Source organism: Narcine bancroftii, chromosome 7, assembly GCF_036971445.1.
Source record: "Narcine bancroftii isolate sNarBan1 chromosome 7, sNarBan1.hap1, whole genome shotgun sequence".
NCBI classification, from domain to species: domain Eukaryota; kingdom Metazoa; phylum Chordata; class Chondrichthyes; order Torpediniformes; family Narcinidae; genus Narcine; species Narcine bancroftii.
This window is the reverse complement of record NC_091475.1, coordinates 58525521-58544891: the sequence shown is the minus strand read 5'-3', so window position 1 is coordinate 58544891 and position 19371 is coordinate 58525521. Positions and strand designations below refer to the sequence as shown.

Here is a 19371-nt window from a genome sequence, read left to right as displayed (position 1 = left end):
GGAGTAATAACCTTTTCAGACCTATTTGCAGGAGACTGTTTAATACATTTCAATCAGTTAGCAGACAAGTATGTTTTGAGAAATGCGCAATTTTAAAGGCATTTACAAATTAGGGATTTTCTGCGTACTTCCAAACTATCCTTCTGCTTACCCATCTAATATGATAGAGTCCCTTTTTCAGGTGTATCCACTTCAAAAAGGGTTCATAGTTACAATGTATAATTATTTACTTGCAACTGATATCCAATGATAAAATTAAAGAAGTATTTGGGATTTGGAATTTCAAGAATTGCTTCGATCAAAGGGATCATTTTTTTGACTAGAAAATATTCCAATTTGTGCCGTCATTCCTTACTTCAGTTCAAGGTGATACATCAGGCACATGTCTAAAAATAAGTTGGCCCATATTTTTCCCAATGTAAACCCTACTTGTGATAGATGCAAAGGTGAGGAAGCCACTTTTTTCTGGTCATGTTCAAAGCTAGATAATTTCTGAAAAGGTGTCTTTGAAGCCCTAGCAAAAGTTCTAGCATTAGAATTGCAACCAAATCTATTAACAGCTATTTTTGGAATCATACCAGAGGAGACTGGGCCTGTCTCCACATAGCGAATAATTGCCTTTTCAACATTATTGGCTAGAAAACCCATATTACTTAAATGGAAGGATCTGAACCCACCTACTCTACTTCACTGGCTCTCAGCTGTCACATCATGTTTAAGTTTGGCGAATGTTTATTCAATATTTCCATATAGTTGAAGAATCTTAATTTTATATTGGATACTCTCCTAGTTCCTTACAGTAAATTTGATTTTAACCAGGACCCTCAGAATGGACAGCCCAGTCCCTCTCTTTTTTTTTTTCATTTCCTTTTTTTTCCTTTTGGTTTTACAAGAGGAGAAGAAATTTATGCTTAATATATATTTGTTAAATACTAAATATATTTTTCCTTACACACTTGTACATACATGAATATATATGTTCGATATAACTCAAACAAATTGAAAAGACTTTGTTTCTTTGTTGCAAATCCCTCTTGGATTTTTTTTCTTTCCAATGTCTCATTTGGAAAGGACAATTGGACAGAATATTTAACTTACTACCTCAGTCCTTTGTTCCTACCAAGGCTAGCACAAGTATTAAAAGTTTGGTAAAAATGTTAATGAGTCACACACTTGTCAGTTTGTTGATTGGCTGCCCCTTTTCATCAGTGATGTGAAGAGTCAATAAAAGCAATTTCTGATTGCTAGAAAATGCAATTTAATCTTAAGAGTTCTATATGTTGATTCCTATTGGTTCCTGATCATCCTGCATTTCATGTGATGCAATGCTATGTCATTTCATATCCTGTTCACACCCATCTTGCTCTGAGTCAAGTTTTCTGGTCACCAGCACAGCTTGCAATGCATTTATTTTGCACAGGAAAAATTTCAGAGAATTATGAAGCTGTTAAGGCATCATTCACAACTCCATAGTTTCCAGAGTTTTTACTATCTCCCATCAATAACCATGCTAACAGTATTATGGAACTTTGATTTTTATAACTCTGGTCTGGCAATAGAATGCAGCTTTGGAGAAATGGCTGTTGAAGGTTCACCAGCATTTATGCTGTCAAATCAGCTTTTAGATCCTGTGGAAATCTGAAATGGAAAGCAAAAAGAAAATTAAATGGGTTATTGTGGGATATTTTAGACCTGAAATCTTTATTAAAATTGTAAAATATTTCTGCTAAATTGGAAATAGGCATCATCATATTGTAATTGTCCTGATTTAGAATAAAGTGTAGAAGCCCATCAGAATGCAAATAATTTTTTTTTCTCTCAATATCAATATTAAAAAAAACCCAAAATATAGCACAAAAGAAGGCCCCTCTGTGAAACCTATACAACCTAATTTCACCCAATTAACTTACCAACCCTGCACAGTTTTATTTGGAAGATGGGAGGAAACCGAGCACCCAGGGAAAAACTACATAGATCACTGGGAGATGGAACATACTCCTTGCAGACAGGGCCGGGTTCGATCACGGGTTGTTGGCACTGTAATAATATTGCACTAACTGCTATGCTCACCGAACTGCCCAGCAGAGATTTTATTTTGACTCAAAATAGTATCAATTCTCTGACACTTTTGAAGACTCTTAGATCTGAAACATTAACACTACTATTTTGCACATATTGCCTGTTCTGCTGAGAGTCTCCACCTGCTTCATCTGCATTTGTGTACCTTAAATCATGCATGCATTATTGATTCTTTTCTTTTCATATCTCATCTGTTGAGGTTCTATCCCTATAAATATGGCATCAACATAAAAAGCTATTTTATTAGGTTAAGTACATATAAAAACAGAGCACAAGTATGCATTTCAAGATTTAATAGGGAATCACGAAGAAGGCTCGCCAGCGGCTATACTTCATGAGGAGCTTGAGGAGATTCGGTACATCTCCAAAGACTCTCCAATTTCTACAGGTTTACCATGGAAGCCATATTGACTAGTTGCATCACTGTCTGATACTGAGGTGCCAATGCACAAGAGAGTAAAAAATATTCCAGTGAGTTGTTAACTCGGCCAGCGACATCACGGACCTCAATCTTCACTCCATTAAGGGCATCTACAAGAGGCGGTGTTCTTAAGCAAGCAACCTCTATCTTCAAGGACTCCCACCACCCAGGTCATGCCCTCTTCTCACTGCTACCATCAGGAAGGAGGTACAGGAGCATGAAGACAAATACCCAGTGGCAAAAGGGCAGCTTCATTCCCCTTTGCCATCAGATTTCTGAATGGACAATGAACCACAGACACAACCTCACTTTCTCCTATTTTCTTGCACTATTTATCTAGTTTTGAAATTTAATTTATAGCAATATTGGAACTGTAGCATTGCCACAAGCAATGAATTTCATGCCATGTTCATGACAATAAATTCTGTATCTGAAACCCATTTTGGATTTTCAGTTCAAATTAAAATATACACCACCTATTTTTATAAGAATTCATTTTTTTTTAATTCATTGTTTCTGGTTCATGAATATGTTTTATAACAACCTATTTTAATCCCCATGTCTAATTAATACCATTAATTAGAAGACTTAAATTGTTGACTATCCAGGTTTTGGAAATATCAAGGGGTGCCACGTCCCCTCACTATACAGTTAGCAGGACACTTGAAAGGCTTGCCTGATATTAATTCAGGACAAACATTCCAACAATCCTCATAATCTCTGATTGTTTGCTTCATAATTTTCTACTCTGCATCCAGCACCACTAATCGTCACAGAGGCTGAATTAGGCTTTATTCTTTTACTGGCCAATTAGCTCTGTTGTGAAAATGAGGGATCAGTGTGTCTGTGCAAGAATCCCTTTGCAGAGCAAAAGATGGATGGAAATTATTGTTCGAGTCTCCATTCTATATATATATAGCGTAATTTTAAGAAACCTGAAAAATCACATCACTCTGATTAATTCTAATGTAATATCACTTAACCAATATTAACATGTGATCATAATTAATTTAAGCATATTTACTTTTGTTGCTGTGATGGAATATCTTTATTTCAGTTCCTTGAGAGTGCTTTCTAAATCTTGATATTATGAGCTGTAATTTTTTCCTCCATGGAGTTCATATCTTTTCCTTGTTTGACAATGCTGTGCACTGTTACTCAGTAGTTACATCACATGGTATCACAATGTCTTGCAATAGTGCAGCATCTTGAATGAAGAACTGCATTTTTCAGAACTGCAATTAGACATAAATAAATCCCGGACTGAGGATGATATGAGAAAATAGGCCCAACAATTTGGTAGAGTACATCAGTTTTAAGGAGGATTGTTAAAAAGATGTGCAGAAGCTGAGAGATCAGAGCGTATGATTTTTGATGTTTGTACACATGCACACCGCCAAATTCATCTTCAGATCGACCAGGGAGTTGTTGGAAGTGTGAGGAAAGAAATATGAAATTAATGAAGGATTATTGTTAATGAATGCTGGATATTTGGCATAGAGTCAATGGTCCATCTGGCCTATTTCTATGCTGTGGGATTCAACAATATCCAAATACCACTGGAATATGGTATCGCTGACCCAAGCCCGGGTGGGTAGTCTAGTATATCCACAAATCTGGAACCACTTAAGAGGGAACACCATCAAAACGCATTACATGGAATTGTTCATCTTTGCTGTGGTCCCAGCACAAATCCTCACCAGAAATAGAGGTGTCAATTAAGAGCAAGAATAATTTATCTTAGCTGAGGGAACAAAATGTTTCACTGATGATAGAGTTAATTTGCAGCTTCGTAACCCAGTAATAAAATTTGTCCAGGTCTAGCGCTCGGTTGCAGGGTGGCCACTGTTTGCGCACTTCGTCTTTTAATCCTTCATCTGCAACCTCTAATGATACTATTTCAAGTCAATATAATCTCACTCTGGAAGGGCAAGGTATCCACCTGCTTCACAGGCCTCAAGAAGAGTGAGGTAACCTGTGCAGATGACTACCAACCAGTGCCACATCAACAGTGATGCAGCGTTTGGAAAGGCTGGTGTTGAAGCAGATCAGCTCCTCTTTGAGTGGAGACATGGATCCATTCCAAGTTGTCTACTGTAGCAACAAGTCTACAGCAGATGCCATCTCACTGGCTATAGACAAAGCCCTGGAACTCCTGGACAGCAAAGATGCATACATCAGGATGCAATTTTTATCAAGTCCAGTTTGCAATTTAACACCATCATCCCCTAAAAACTGATCAGCAAACTCCAAGACCTGGACTCAACATCGCACTGTGAAATTAGATCCAGGATTTCATCACTTCCAGACCACAATCTCTATCATGTGGTTGTATTTTTATCCCCCTGCTCTACTCACTTCACATCTCCAACTGTGTAGCTTGGTATGACAACAACACATCATTTACAATAGTGGCTTGTATAAAAAGGGATGATGTAGCAGCATACAGCATGGAGACTGAAAATTTGGCTGAATGGTGCACCAACAACAATCTCGCACTCAGTGTCACCAAAGCCAAACAGCTGACTGTTGACTTCCGGAAGGGAAAACCAGAGATATACGATCCAGTGATCATTGGGGGACCAGAGGTGCAAAAAGTGAGCAAATTTAAGATCTTGAAGTCACTATCTTGGAGGATCTTTCTTGGACCCACCACACTAATGGCATTGTGAAGAAAGCAGGTCAGTGCCTCTATTTCCAAAGAAGTTGGTGGCAAATTTCTAGAGATGTTTGGTGGAAAGTGTGCTGACTGACTCCATCACGGTCTCCTATGGGGATACCAATACTCTTGACCATAAAGCCCCCCAAAAGGTGGTGAACACAGCCCAGAACTTGACAGGAAAATCCTTCCCCCACCATCAAGAACCTGGGGAACACTGCCATTGGAGAGGAGCAGCAATCATCAAGGATCCATACTGCCCAGCACAGGCTCTGTTCTCATTGCTACCAGCAGGAAAGAGGTATAGATCCCACAAGACTCGAACCACCGGGGGGCGTGGCAAGATGGCGTAGAGGACAGACGTGTGGTCCTACTCCTCCCCAGCCAGTATTTTTAAATACCCATTTTTAAACTTTAATCTAAGCATATAAATGCTTTATTTCTACTTCTTAGTACATTATTTGTCTATAATGGTGGCTAATATTAAAAAAAAGACTCAACTACAGAAAAAAAAACTTTTTAAAAGTGTTGAAGAACCAGAGTTGCCATCGGAACTTCCAAGCCACAGAGTACTCTGGCTAGGTTAAGTATTACGCTGGTGCCGGTCTTGTCTCCGCAAGCTGGTGCCGGCTTGTTGATGAAATTGTCTCACATTGACCCACACTTTCTTGATGTCAAGCATGCAGACAACCCAACTGAACAAAGAGCCCTTGTTCTGCGCTACCATCAGGGAGATGATGACACACAGGAGGGCATTGGAGATCGCCCCTGCGTGGCATGTGGCCCTGCTGGGCATACGTGGTGCCTCCAGGGTTCACAACTTACTGGAGTATGTGTGGTCTGTTGGGGGGGGGGGGGGTGTGCAGACCCGCAGCCACACGGGAAAAGGCCTGACAATGGTGGCACAAGACGAAGAATTTCCTTTAACAACTAATTCACAGGAACAACTGGAAGAGGAGTTTATAGAAGGTGGGTCCCAAGATGTGGTACTGGAATATGGACTGAACTCTATTTTTACTGTTTTGGAAGGGATTGCCTACCATATAGATAATATGTCTCACCAAATGACCCAAATGCAAACTACAATGTTTAATGTGTCTGAAGATATATCCACACTTAAGAGAGATGTTAATAAATGCCTTACTTCAGTGGATGTAGTACAGGAAAATTTAAAAAAAACTTGAGACAGCTTTCTCTGAATTTAAAGAGCAAGTCATACGTAATAAGGATAAAATAGAGAAAGTGGAAGATTCATTCGTGGATTGGGGAATTCAGAAGAGAGATTTATTGAAAAAGATTGATTCATTGGAAAGTCAAAGTCAGAGAAATAATATAAAAATTGTGGGCCTTCCAGAAGATATTGAAGGAGCAGATCCAATAATTTTTTTTAAGAACTGGATCCCCGAGATGTTGGGTAAAGAGTTCTTTCCGGGTGGTTTAGTATTGGAGAGGACACATAGAGCACAAAGGAAGAAACAATAAGGAAGACAGCCATCACGAGCAGTTTTAATTTGGTGCCTGAATTATCAGGATAGAGAAATGATTCTACGGTTGGCGGTACAGAAGGCAAGACAAAGTCAATCTCCAATGATGAGTCAGAATAATAGAGATTTTTTTCTATGCAGATTTGAGTCAAGAAATTATTAGACGTCGACGGGAGTTCAATTCGGCCAAAGATGTGTTGTGGCAGAAAGGATATAAATTTGCTTTTTGATACACTGCTGTGTTGAAGGATTTTTATGGCAATTATCAATCCCAATTTTTTGAGAATGATCATGATGCATTGGTTTTTGCTAACTCATTATTGGATTTACATGGTCAGGGAACAATCCCACCATTGTTGCCTAAAAGAAGGGCCAATGGAAATGGAAATGGACAGAATGGGAAGAATGGGAAAGATGGAAAGAAGGAGGTTTTGACACACAGTCTTATTGATGCTGAAGATTCAAACCAGTCATTGAGACTGGAGTCGCTGGACCTAATATTTTTATGATGTTGAATTACATTATTATATATATTATATTTCTGGCTGGGGGGAGGTGGATGGCATTGATATCTTTGATAGTCATCTGCCACTGGTGGGGTTTACCACACCCAGTTTTTTAGGGATTTACTACCTTTGGGTGTTTTTTTTTTAATTTGGGGAACTAATTGTATTCCTTTTTATATAAACTTTTTCTATAATATTAGGGGAGGGAGAGTGAATTTCATTTATTAGTAGGAGTGATTTTTTTGTATTAAGTGATTATATTGTTAGTTTGTTAAAATGATAAGATTAAAATTTGCAACTTTTAATGTTCAGGGATTAAATAATCCAATTAAGAGAAAGAGGTTTTTATCTTAGATCAAGAAAATGAAAATTGATATTGCTTTTTTACAAGAAATGCATTTGACCGAAAAAGAGCATTTGAAATTGAAAAGAGATTGGGTTGGTCATGTGTTTTTTTTTTCTTCATTTAATTCTGAGGAAAAAGGCTTAGTGATTTTAGTTCATAAGAATTTATCTTTTGAGTTGCATACTGTAGAGGGGAATGCTTGGAGGGTTTTAAAAGTGGACTGTAAAATATTTAATGAACTTTGGACTTGATTTAATATCTCTGCACCTAATGTAGATGATGAATGTTTTATTTCAGATGCTTTTTTGTTATTAAGTCAAGCTAAGGAAAATATTTTATTTTAGGGGGGATTTTAATTTTGTTTTGGATCCTTTGATGGACAAATCCCTAAAATGTATTAGGGAATCAAAGATGGCGATAAAAATTGGGGCTTTAATGAAAGATTTAAATTTGGTAGATATTTGGAGAAAGATTAATCCTTCCGAGAAAGATTTTTCTTTTCATTCTTCTTGACATGATTCCTTTTCTAGACTAGATTTTTTTTATATCGGCACATTTACAAAGAAAGTTATTGCAGGCAGAATATAAGATTAGAATTATATCAGATCATTCTTTATTATTTTTTTCTTATGAAAGTTCAGAGGTAGTACGTTCATCCTATAGATGGAGATTTAATACAATGGTGTTGAAAAACATGAGTTTGTTACTTTTGTTAAAGAACAGATTTAATTTTTTCTTAACTGAAAATGCTAATTTAGTTAAAAGTCATTTTGTATTATTGTGATAGTACAGATCTATCACCAATGTCCATAGTGTATATAGTTACTGTATCTAGACTGTGCTTACAGCGATTGGCTGAGAGCTAAGCCACGCCTATTGTCTGGGCCTTAAAGGGTTGTGTCCCTAGCCAGGTTGGATCATTCCGGACTGGTCGGCCACCTGTGAAGAGCTCCTGTCTTTTGCTAATAAAAGCCTTGGTTTGGATCAACAAGTCTTTGATTCTTTCGACAAGCTCTACTATTTTATTAGCAAAAATAATTTTTTTTGAAAGGGAAGGAGCATTTAACTTGGCCAGAAAAACTTGATATCGACCCACAGTCAGCTACAGCCTTCAAAGCCTTTAAGTTCTGGCTGCTGAACTTTGAAAACTTCCTGAGATTCATCATTCAGGTAGAGGAAGATAACCAGCGTCTAACAGCATTGCTGTCTATGTTGTCCTTGAGAGTCTACGAGAACATCCAGGATGAGACCACTTATACCGCAGCCATAAAGGTACTGAAAGAACTGTATGATCAACTGGTGAACAGAGTTCATGCCCGGCTCGTGCTTGCATCGAGGAAGCAACAGCCCAGCGAGTCCAGCAGGGCATATTTACAAGTATTAGAGGCGTTGGGCAAGGACTGTAACTGTGTGGACAAAACTGCTGCTGAGATCACAAACGATCTCGTCCGGGATGCCAATGTGGCCGGGCTCCGATCGAACGAAGTGAGGCTGCGCTTGCTCGAGCAAGGGGTAGAAAAACTAGAGGACGTGGCCCGGATTGCAATCACAATGGAGGATGCAGCCTTAAAGTCCACCGAGTTCTCTAGGGACTGGACCCCTCGTTCTGATGTGAGTAGAGTGCCCTTCTACCCTACCATCCCCCGATATACTGACGGCCTGTTGGCTGCTGCTACACTGACCCGTGCAAACCTAATTTCTGCGGGAGGGACAAGCACAGCAGGTCCTAGTGCCCAGCAAGAAAAGCCAGGTGCAAGAAGTGCCTTAAAAAAGGCCACTTTGCTGCAGTCTGTAGGTATAAAATGGCCGCCGGCAAACACAGTGCCTCGTGTGAAGCCCAACCGCCACTATCCCATTCAAACTCTTCTTCCCCAGAGCTCTCGTCCAATGAGAGCGAGGGCTCCCCTGCACGTCAACGCCTGACGTCACGGAGACACTGAACCCGGAAGGTGCAGACCACCCTCGCAAACATGGTGTTGGCCCGCCTCTTGCCCCCGTGCGGAACACTCGACCTGGCCTCGGTCCCGACTGTGGCTACCGCAGCTGCTCCCGCTGCCACAGACGCCCCCGGGGCCGACGCTACCACTGCTGCTGCCGCCGCCACAGCCACCCCTGCGGCCAACCAGGTACTCACCCTAGCGTCCATCGCTGACGACCGCCAAGGCCTGACCGCCGCGACCGACGACCTACCCACCGCCAACCGCGAGCAACTACAAACCCCACTACTTACCTTTCATTCACCAACGCTGCCACAACAGCACTTCCGGGAGTTCCTCCAACCTGCTCCTCCAGCGTTGACTACGTCTATTACGTCATCCCGATGTGTGACGTCATCACGCGAAACTCCCCTGTCAACTGCTTCACTAACACTAAATCAGCAATGCTCTCATCCCCTCACCAGAGCAATGGAACTGATTAAAGTGCATGGACACTACACCAATTGCTTATTTGACTCTGGATCAACTGACAGCTTTATCCAGCCAGATCTGGCCCTCCATTGGGGATTTGACATTATCCCGACTACCCAGAGGATCTCATTAGCGACGAGGTCGCACTCGACCGAGATAAAGGGGTATTGCATCACCACGCTGGAAGTACAGGGCGTAATGGTCACCCACTTCAAATTATTCGTCCTTCCCCAATTGTGCGCCCCAGTGTTGCTGGGATTAGACTTTCAGTGTCAGTTCCAAACGGTGTCCCTACACTTTGGGGGACCCCACGCCCCCCTCTCGGTCTGCCATCGCCCCACCCCCGAAGCACCCGAGCAACCCGCCCCCTTGCCCCGGGGCCAATCCTGCGGCCTTTCCACACTCTGGATTGCCCCGCCAGCACTCTTAGCAAACCTCACCCCTGGCTGGAAGCCTGTGGCCACCAAAAGTCGACAATATAGTTATGAAAACAGGCAATTTATTAGGAGTGAGGTGCGTAGATTGCTGGATGAGGGCATCATCGAACCCAGTTCAAGCCGCTGGAGAGCCCAGGTGGTGGTTGTCAAGAACGGGGAAAAACTACGGATGGTGGTCGACTATAGCCAGACCATTAACCGCTTCATGCTCCTGGATGTGTACCCACTGCCACGCATCATGGATGTGGTGAACCAGATCGCCCAATACCGCATATTCTCCACCATTGACCTACGTTCGGCATACCACCAGCTCCCGATCCGCTGTGAGGACCGACCATTCATGGCCTTTGAAGCGACTATATCAATTTCTCAGGGTACCATTCGGGGTCACGAATGGTGTCGCGGTCTTCCAGCGGGAAATGGACCAGATGGTGGACCAGAACGGGCTAACCGCTACCTTCCTGTATCTGGACAATATCACCATCTACGGCCACGACACGCAGGACCACGACGCCAACCTAGACAAAATTCTTCAAACTGCCCATCGGCTGAACCTGTCTTACAATTTGGACAAATGTGTTTTCCGGACCACACGACTCGCTATTCTAGGTTGCGTGGTGGAGAACGGGATAGTCATGCCAGATCCTAACTGCATGCGCCCCCTAATGCCCAGAAAGCGCTCAAACGCTGCCTGGGCCTTTTCTCGTATTACGCCCAATGGGTTCCACACTACGCCGACAAGGCGCGTCCTCTTATCAAGACGACTTCCTTTTCCCTCTCGACCGAAGCCAGAGCGGCTTTCAATTGAATCAAATCCGACATCGCCGCTGCGACGCTGCATGCGATCGATGTGTCTGTCCCGTTTCAAGTCGAGAGCGATGCATCCGACTTCGCCCTGGCAGCCACCTTGAACCAGGCCGGTCGGCCTGTAGTCTTCTTCTCCAGAACCCTCCAGGGTCCATAGAGTAGACACTCCTCAATCGAAAAGGAGGCGCAGGCCATAGTTAAAGCGGTGCATCGTTGGAGACATTACCTCGCTGGGAGGCGCTTTACACTGTTGACTGATCAACGTGCGGTCTCCTTCATGTTCAGCAACACCCAGCGTGGTAAGATAAAAAACGACAAAATCGCCAGATGGAGAATCGAACTCTCCACCTTTAACTATGACATCCTGTGCCGGCCTGGTAAGCTCAACGACCCGCCTGACACGCTCTCCAGGGGGACGTGCGCCAGCATACAGATGGACAGACTACGGAAACTCCATGAGGCGCTCTGTCATCCAGGGGTCACTAGGTTTGCCCACTTTGTGAAGGCGCGCAACCTACCCTACACAGTCGAGGAGATCCGCTCTATGACCCGAGCCTGTTCGGTATGCGCTGAATGCAAGTCCCACTTCTTCCGTCCGGATAACTCCCACGTTATCAAAGCCACCCGCCCCTTCGAGCGTCTTAGCGTAGACTTTAAGGGGCCCCTACTGTCGACCAACCATAATAACTACATCCTTACGGCCATCGACGAGTACTCCCGCTTCCCGTTCTCTGTCCCCTGCCCAGACACCATTGCCACCTCAGTGATACAGGCCCTTCACAGTATTTTCGCCATCTTCGGGTACCCCAATTCCATCCACAGTGATAGGAGGTCCTCATTCATGAGCGCAGAGCTGCAACAGTACCTTCTGGAGTGTGGTATCGCTTCAAGCAGGACCACGAACTATAACCCACGCGGTAATGGCCAGGTCAAGAGGGAGAATGCCACCATATGGAGAGCGGTTACACTGGCTCTCCGGTCTAAAGGTCTCCCCACCTCTTACTGGCAGGAGGTTCTCACTAGTGCCTTACACTCCATCCGCTCCCTCCTATGTACCGCAACAAATGCCACCCCCCACGAAAGGATGTTCCTTTTCCCGAGGAAATCCGAATCAGGAACCACTGTACCGGCATGGCTCACCGTCCCTGGCCCCGTCCTTTTGCGACGCCACATCTGGCACTCAAAGAATGACCCCTTGGTCGACCGAGTGACTCTACTCCACGCGAACACATATTACGCCTACGTTGAGTTCCCAGATGGGCGGGAGGACACTGTTTTGGTGCGGGACCTAGCTCAGGACGCGGTAGACCCAGCAAACCCCCCAACCCAATCTTCCCCAACTCTTTCTTCCCCAGGCCCCGTGCCGCAACAGAAAGACCAACAGCACCCCAATGACCCGGGCCGCCCTGCCGACAACACGACTGGGGAATTGAGCGAAGGAGCGGTCGCACCCGACGAGCCCACTGGCGACACCACTCCAGCGACCCCAATCCTGGCACCATGGCGTTCACGCCGGATGGTCAGACCCCCTGACCGCTACAGTCCTTAACCTACCCCTTCCTTTCATTCTCTCCCTCGTTTTTTTGTTTTTTTTTCCAGGGTCAGTTCTCCAAGAAGGGGTGAATGTGATAGTACAGATCCATCACCAATGTACATAGTGTATATAGTTACTGTATCTAGACTGTGCTTACAGCGATTGGCTGAGAGCTAAGCCACGCCTATTGTCTTGGCCTTAAAGGTTTGTGTCCCTAGCCAGGTCGGATCATTCTGGACTGGTCGGCCACCTGTGAAGAGCTCCTGTCTTTTGCTAATAAAAGCCTTGGTTTGGATCAACAAGTCTTTGATTCTTTCGACGAGCTCTACAATTATGGGATGCATTAAAAGCTTATTTAAGAGGGCAAATAATTAGTTATACTACTAAATTTAAGAAAGGATATATGGCTGAAAGTCTTAAATTAGAAAAGCAAATTGCTGAACTGAAGAAGGAATTTCAAAAGAGAGTGCAGAAGATCAGAAAATAGCTTTGACTAAATTGAAAATGCGATATATGTTACAGACACAATTTAAATGTTTACTTAATCGGTCTAAGCAACGATATTATGAGTGGGGTGATAAGGCACACAAAGTACTTGCATGGCAGTTAAAGAAGGTACAGACCTTAAAAAGAATTCAACCTCAGAAATCAATGACCAGTTTTATTCATTTTATTTAAAAAAATATACTTCTGAGGGGAGATGGGATAATGGATCTATTCATTCTTTTTTTTTATCTACATTAATGTTATCAGCACTAGAAGAAGAGTATATTATAGATTTGGAAGATCCAATTACAGATCTAGAAATTAAGACTGCTATGTTGGAAATGCCTAATTGTAAGTCACCAGGTGATGATGGGTTTTTGGTGGAATTTTATAAAGTTTTTTTTATGAAGATTTATCCTTGGTGTTTGGAGAGGTACTATAACAAGTGACTGAACATTATGAGTTACCAGAATCTTGTTCTAGTGCTTTAATTACTGTAATTCCAAAGAAAGATAGAAACCTTTTAAAGGTGTCTTCATGTAGACCTATTTCTTTATTGAATGTGGACTATAAAATAATAGCTAAAATGTTAGCAAATTGACTTGCTAAATATTTGCCTAAATTGATACATGTAGACCAAACAGGTTTTATTAAAAATAGACATGCTTCAGATAATATTCTTCGATTAATTAGCTTGGTCAAAACATCCCGACAGCAACCCAATCATCCAATGGTGGTTGCACTTGATGTGGAAAAAGCTTTTGAAAGGGTTGAATGGGATTTTTTATGTAAGGTTTTGGAAAAGTTTAAATTTGGCCCCTTTTTTAATTGGTTGGGTTAAAGCTTTATATACAAACCTGACTGCTAGGGTGGTGACAAATGGACAAGTTTTGTCGTTGTTTTAATTGACACGTTCTACCTGACAAGGTTGTCCATTGTCACCTGCCCTGTTCGTATTGGCCATTGAACTGTTAGCTCAATTGATAAGGCAAAATGAACAGATACAAGGGTTGAGAGTTCTGGATGAAGAGTATAAGATTGATTTATTTGCAGATGATGTTTTGATATATTTAACAAATCCAAAACAATCTTTGACACACTTACAGGAATGTTTATTACAGTACGGATCATTATCTGGATATAAAGTTAATTGAGATAAAAGTGAAATTTTACGGGTTGGTGAAGGAGATTATTCAGTTTATAAAAATGTTACTAATTTGAAATGGTTGGGTAAATTTAAATATTTAGGAATAATTGTGAATACTGAGTATCAATCTTTATATAAATTATGTTCCATTATTGAAAAAGATTTAAGCAGTTTTAATTAAGTGGAAGGACCTTCTGTTAACTCTAATTGGCTGCGTTAATTGTATTAAAATGAATATTTTTCCACCTATTCAATATTTGTTTCAATCAATACCATGTTTTCTTACAAAGAACTTTTTTCAGGACTTAAATAAAATCACTAGGGATTTTTTATGGAAAGGTAAACTACCAAGGGTAGCATTAAATAAACTTACCTGGAAGTATGCACTAGGAGGATTACAATTACCTCACTTTCAGAATTATTATGAAGCAGCCCAACTTAAATTTAGTAGTGGTTTGATGGATTTGGATCGGCCTCCAAGTTGGGCTAAAGTTGAGATGGCATGTACTTCTGAAACTGTAATACATCAATTTATATTTTGGTGGAATATAAATTTATTACGGGAGTATAATATGCCGATATTAAAACATTTATTGATGTTATGGACAAAGAAAAATAAGATTTTAGGATCAAAAGGTAAATTATCTATTTTAACACCATTATATAACAATCAGCTTATTCCTTTTTCATTATTTAATTGTCATTTAAAGAATTGGGATTTTAAGGGTATAAAAACATTACAGGATTGCTTTGTAGAAAGACAATTCCTTTATTTTAATCAATTGAAAGAACGTTTTGATATCGCAGAAAATTCTGTTTGTTTACTATCAACTTTGATCATTGGTAAAAAAAATATGTATGGTAGAGAGATGATTTTACATGTATTGTTGGAATTTGAGTCTTTGATTTCTTCTATACCAAAAAAGGGCTATATTTCTGTTATGTATCAAATACTACAAGATATTATGGATAAGCCAGAATGGGAGAAATCTTAGCTTAAATGGAAAAATGACAACTTATTGGATGGATATGTGTTATGATAGTGTTACTAGATTGACAAATGTACGATATGTAATGGTTAATTACAATTTTTTGCATCAGTTATATTTAACTCCTGACAAATTGAAAAAAATGTGCCTTTAGTAATTCAGATTCCTGTTTTAGATGTGGTACATATGTTGGTGTATTGGAGGATTTAAACCATGCTTTTGCTTCTGCAAGACTGAGAATCAGTAACCTGCTTTGAGACTCAGCAGACATAAGCTAAATTCTACCATGGGGCCCAGAGATGCAGTTATCTGACAAAAAAGACATCTGTGTACCAAGAATGTTAAATCTTCCTGCTTGTTTGAGATTGATGGGATTTTGTTGGTCGCAGACTGTTAAGCGAGACCTCGCAGCTAAGTAAATCATTGTATTCAAAGTGATAAGCTAGAAAGTTATGGTATTTGATATAAGCCTAGGTTGCTCGGTTATATTTTTTGTGCTGGGAATAGGTGCTTGGGTAAGCAGTTTTTGGTAATATAAGCCATGGTCCCACTGCTGAAGTTTCAGACTCTCTGAAGGGTGGCAACATCTCTCAGCAAGAAGAACAACTTATAGAGTCCAACCAACATCCCGGTTGGGGGAGGTGGAGAAACTGCTACCAGTGCCCCGACAACCTACTACAAGTGTGCGGTCATTGGCTCACTTTGGCAGTTGGGACCAGTCCAGGTGTTGATAAGTATAATTGGGAAGGGCTTGCATATTGTAGTTTGAAATCAGCTTAAGGTTTTGTAATAAAGATTTGTAAAAACTGAAATGCTCTCGGTGTGTGTGTCTGTTTTCTTTCGGTAGCTCAAACACTGTGACCAATCTAAAATGAACAAAGTGAGAGGTATAAGTTTACCCAGGACATTTGGAACTTTTTTATATGCTGTTTGGTCCTATATGTATGTACAACTATTTTGGGAAGAAATTAAGTTAATTTTGGAAAAATTGTATAAGTTTAAGTTACCATTAGATCCATCCATTTTTTCATTGCGTTATGTGATTCCTTTAAAGGGATTGGGGTTTGATAAATTTCAAATTGCATTTGTATATTTAGCATTGACATAGCTCGAAAATGTAAGGCAAGTACATGGAAAGATAATACAGTGATTAATATAATGCGATGGCATAATAAAATGAAAGCATGTATTGTTATGGAAAAAATTACATATGTTTTGCATGATAATTACTCTTTTTTTGTTAATAAGTGGTTACCATATTTGGATTATATGCATTTAGATGTACTTTAATTTATTTTATTTTTAGTTTTTCTTTATTTTTTTGGCTCTCCTTAAAAGAGCTGGCTGAAGGGGTGGGGAGGGTGGGAATTTAATATATAAATGTTGTTACTGTCTGTATTTTGTATGATTACCAATAATTTTTCAAATAAATAAAGTTTGAAAAAGAAAGACTCGAAACACCAGGTTCAGAGAACAGCTGCTCCCCCCTCCACCATCAGACTCCTCAACAACAAACTCAATCAGGGACTCATTTAAGGACTCTTACTTGTGCACTTTATTTTTTTTCTCTCTTTATTGCACATTTTTTCACTTCTTTGCTTACACTGTGCACAGTTTTTATTGCACTTCCAATCGTGGTAATTATGCCTGGCCCGCAGGAAAAACAATCTCAAAGTTGTATGTGATGTCATGAATGTACTCTGACAATAAATCTGAATCTGAATCAATCATCTAATTCAGATAAATCAATATTTTTTGCCACAATGACAAACGTCACAAGCCTCTCTATTCTCAATGCCAATCATTCTAATTTTGTTGCATATACAGTATTTTACTTAGCACATTCATTCAAAATATTTTTTTTAAATGTAGACATTTAGCACAGTAAACAAGCCAATTCGGCCATACTAATCCATGCCATCCAATTTACACCCCATTAACCTACACCCCCGGTATGTATTTTTTTTTGAAGGGTGGGTTCAAATTGAAGTCCTTGGAGTAAACCCAAGCAGAAAATCTGTTTTTATTTTAAAAGATTCATTGTGGTAAAGTAATTATGAAAATATTGAATTAAAATTATCTGCTGTTAGTATTTTCACAGTTGAAAATCTGTTGTTATGTGTTCATTTCTTTTGACAGTGTTATGAGCACAAAGGACTCCAAAACATCCAGCAGCAATAGAAATTCACCAAGACGATGGTTACTTTAGCAAAAATGTTTTTAATTTTCTTAATACATAATAATAAGATCAATATTTAACTTATTCTTTGGCTTGGCTTCGCGGACGAAGATTTATGGAGGGGGTAAATGTCCACGTCAGCTGCAGGCTTGTTTGTGGCTGACAAGTCCGATGCGGGACAGGCAGACATGGTTGCAGCGGTTGCAGGGGAAAATTGGTTGGTTGGGGTTGGGTGTTGGGTTTTTCCTCCTTTGCCTTTTGTCAGTGAGGTGGGCTCTGCGGTCTTCTTCAAAGGAGGTTGCTGCCCGCCGAACTGTGAGGCGCCAAGATGCACGGTTTGAGGCGTTATCAGCCCACTGGCGGTGGTCAATGTGGCAGGCACCAAGAGATTTCTTTAGGCAGTCCTTGAACCTTTTCTTTGGTGCACCTCTGTCACGGTGGCCAGTGGAGAGCTCGCCATATAACACGATCTTGGGAAGGCGATGGTCCTCCATTCTGGAGATGTGACCCACCCAGCGCAGCTGGATCTTCAACCCCCTTCTAATCCTAAGTGCATGTGTATGTAATGTGTATGTGTTCAGGAAAGTTCTTTGTTTCACTGTGCAATCATTCACTTTTCACTTCTCCAAGTTCACAGGTATTAGGTAATTTTCCATACTGTCCACATAATTAAACAGTCATTATCTTCACCAGGCTCCAGTGCTTTAACTTAAATTGTTACCACATAGGAAGGTTTTCATTGGTTTCAGAGAGAAATATTCATTCAACACACAAACTGATCTCCTTCCATCAGCCACTTCAGTGTCTTGCCAAAGAAATGCCCACCCTCATGGGTTTTTCCTAAAGATAACCTCTTCTTCCAGGTTATCACAGAGTTTTTCATTTTCCCCTACTCCAGGAGAAACACAATAGCCAGACAAAGCCTCTTGAAATTGACTACAAGGGTTGAGAATAGGATGAACTCAGAGCTCAAAACCCATCTTGAAATGGAGTTTTGCAGCGGGACTGCAAAACCTGAAGTCTTCAACACCAACTGCTGTAGTCAACTGATTCTCTCTCTCTCTCTCTCTCTCTCTCTCTCTCTCTCTCTCTCTCTCTCTCTCTCTCTCTCTCTCTTTCTCTCTCTTTCCCCCCTCCTCAAAGAAAGGCACATCTTTTTCTCTGTTTTCAAAACCACCTGGCCCCTCCTAGAACAACAGACTTCAACTAGAAATGTAGATCACTGGCACCAGTTTAGCAATAAAAGTTTAATCTGTTTCTGAGCCAGGACATATGTTCAAACATACTATCCCTTAAAAGACAATAGTCCATTTCAATTCTACAACATCAGTCCAATTAACATCTATTGGTGAAGTTTCTACAGGCACTGTTCACAGTTTCTGTAAAGTCACTGTAGACTTGAAGTCCACACTGAGTCATAGCTTGTGCATTTAAAATGAGATGCCTTTTTATGAAATGTTGTCTCTTGTGGAAATGTAAACTAATACCTAAACCCCTACAATCTAACCTTACCCTTAAGATGTAACGCCTTATTGTTTTCTATGCTCGTTTGGTGGGACTACCTGCAGATCTCAAAAAACACAGCTTACCAGAGAAGAGTCAACTGCCAACTGGTTTATATTTTAAACAATCGCCTGCCTCACAATGGGGTGAGATGTCAGTGCGCTCCATAAAGGGGAGTCATGTCAATGCGACTCATAAAGGGGATTGATGTCAGCGCGCCTCATAAAGGGGAGTGATGTCAGTGCGCTTCACAAAGGGGAGTGAGGTTAGCATTGCCAGCAGGGAAGCAACATGCTCCATCAACCCATGCTGGTCTGTAAACGTGGGCTTCTCCTGGGCAAAGAAGGAGAGCCCATGCCATTATGTGCCAGCCACTTGCTGCAGCA

General features: G+C 41.0%; 1 long non-coding RNA gene across 3 annotated transcripts; it reads right to left on the bottom strand.

Annotated features, from left to right (window-relative positions):
* Positions 1 to 1375: 1375 nt before the first annotated feature.
* On the bottom strand, positions 1376 to 19153 carry LOC138738962 (uncharacterized). Of its 3 annotated transcripts, XR_011341904.1 has the most exons (4): positions 18995 to 19009; positions 14688 to 14830; positions 3525 to 3735; positions 1376 to 1638 (listed from the first exon to the last, which is right to left on the bottom strand). It is a non-coding gene; the product is annotated as an uncharacterized lncRNA (long non-coding RNA). The 3 variants fall into 3 exon arrangements; XR_011341903.1 differs by lacking the exons at positions 14688 to 14830; positions 18995 to 19009 and adding an exon at positions 19072 to 19153; XR_011341905.1 differs by lacking the exon at positions 14688 to 14830 and having other exon boundaries at positions 18995 to 19019.
* Positions 19154 to 19371: the final 218 nt, after the last annotated feature.